The sequence below is a fragment of the Phytophthora parasitica genome, assembly GCF_000247585.1.
Source record: "Phytophthora parasitica INRA-310 unplaced genomic scaffold supercont2.46, whole genome shotgun sequence".
Lineage (NCBI taxonomy): Eukaryota > Oomycota > Peronosporomycetes > Peronosporales > Peronosporaceae > Phytophthora > Phytophthora nicotianae.
This window is the reverse complement of record NW_008649032.1, coordinates 415,213-417,235: the sequence shown is the minus strand read 5'-3', so window position 1 is coordinate 417,235 and position 2,023 is coordinate 415,213.

The following is a 2,023-nucleotide window of genomic DNA, read 5'->3' as shown; positions in this document are numbered from 1 at the left end:
ATTAGATACCATCCGCGCTATGCTGTATGCTACATCATAAGACGACTTACCGAGAACAGTATGCTGTATCAGAACAGCAGACCATGTAAAACTTGGTCCCCCACTTCGTTGGTTTGTCCTTCATGTAAATTCGCATGGGGTTGTATTGATGCCTGCTGCCAATTATCCCTTCATCGAAGGAAAGCGTGGAACCCATTCGGTATCCGTTTCGAAAGGTCTTCTCAATCATCTGGAGGACAGGACGCAATTTCCAAGCTTTGTCTTTCTTGTGGCGGTTGTTCGCATTGTCATTGAAGTGTAGATAGCGCGTGATCTCCTCAAAGCGCTTGCGAGTCATGAATTTGCCGAACGTGCCTCGTGGAATTGCTCCATTCTCAGACGTCGACCAGTGATCTCCTAGTGAACGTCGGTGGGCGCACAGAGCACGAGCTATAAGCAGTGCAATGTAATGAACTATCTCGTGAGCTTGAAAGGGTTTCACCTTGCTCAAAGTGTCTTTGATATCTGATAACGACTGGACTCGACTATCTGGGTGCGTAAGTTGCCACTGTTGCTGACGGCGTTGCTTTTGGATAGCGACTTCGTCTACCACACTCGCACGATATCGATTGGATTCCTCAGCAATTTTGGTCCACATCAACTTCGGCATGAAGTAGTAGAACATGGCGAGAGGTGACTCCGCATATGCTCGCGCAGACTCAGTTGGACCCCACCGGCCATTGTAAAGATCCGATGCACCATCTACTTGCAGGTCTCCGCTGTGGTCTTGATCGTATACAACCCACGCAGAAGAAACTGCCTTCAATTCCGTGTCACGGAGAAAATCAGGATTGGCATTGTCATTTTCTCGAGGGGACCAGTCATCATCAGCAACATCCTCAAAGAATTCGCCGTCATCTAATCCGTCATCGTTGTCGCTCAGAGCATCATCGGCGGCATCACTTGCCAAGTTCACTTCCGCGTCCATTACTTCGTGAATATAATTTTCCGTATCAATATCATCAGACTTGTCGCTCTCCGAGTCCGAGTCACAGAGATTGGGATCGTCTGCATCCGCATTTTGAGACCATTCACACTTGGACAAAGCGGAAATGAATCTATTCGAATCGTGCATGTTGAACTCTGCAACGTCATCAAGTTCGGGCTCCTCACCTTTTTCCTCTTCCTGTACTGCAGCGTGACCTTCTGCTGTATCAAGATGCAGAGGCAGCGTCATGGTGTTTTCTTCTGCTGTATCAGACAGGATAACGCTTGAAGCTTGTGCTGTAGAACCCAGAGTAACAGGACGCACAATCCGAGCTTTTACTGTAGCATCTCGAGTAGCCACACTCGCAGTCCGAACTTGTGCTGTAGCCGGTTGAGCAGCTGCGGTCGAGGGCCGAGCTTGTGCTGTATTAGCCAAAATAACTGGACTCGAAGCCCGAGCTTGAGTTGTACCGGCTACATTGGTTGCCGTCGCAGCAGAGGTCCTAGTGGCTGGCACGTTCTCTTTAGCAGGCGGGGTAGTCGTTGGTGCTATCTCCCTTTCGACTTGATCAGCTGCGCTAGAAGTGGACCTATCATCGCACGCTCCGCCGTCTGCAGGCGGTGCCGTCAATGCTGTCGACGAAGTGGAGGGAGGTGTAGTTCCAGCGATGACACAATACTCTAACCAGCCACGCTGTCGAGCAAACTCCAGTAGCGCTTTCTCGCCTGAGGGGACAAATCGGTTAGTAAAGTTATTGTGATCGATGCAAACTAGTGGTGCGAGCTGTACCGGTGAAGTAGTCGACGCCATCCTTTCCTTTCACGCTTCTTCCCGGGCGGACGTAGCGGTGGTCACTACTAAGGCCGGTGGAGGGCTTCGGTGTCCACCCTTGCTTGCAAAGCTCTCGCCAGAGCTGCTTGAACGTTTTTTCCATGCTGTTCGAGTTGGGCGGAGAGGGGCGGAGGGAGACCGAGACTTCAAATGTAGTGGGGAGGGAGCGGGATAGCGCGATCGACACAAACCTCTATCCACCCGATAGCATCCGAAGACGGGCTC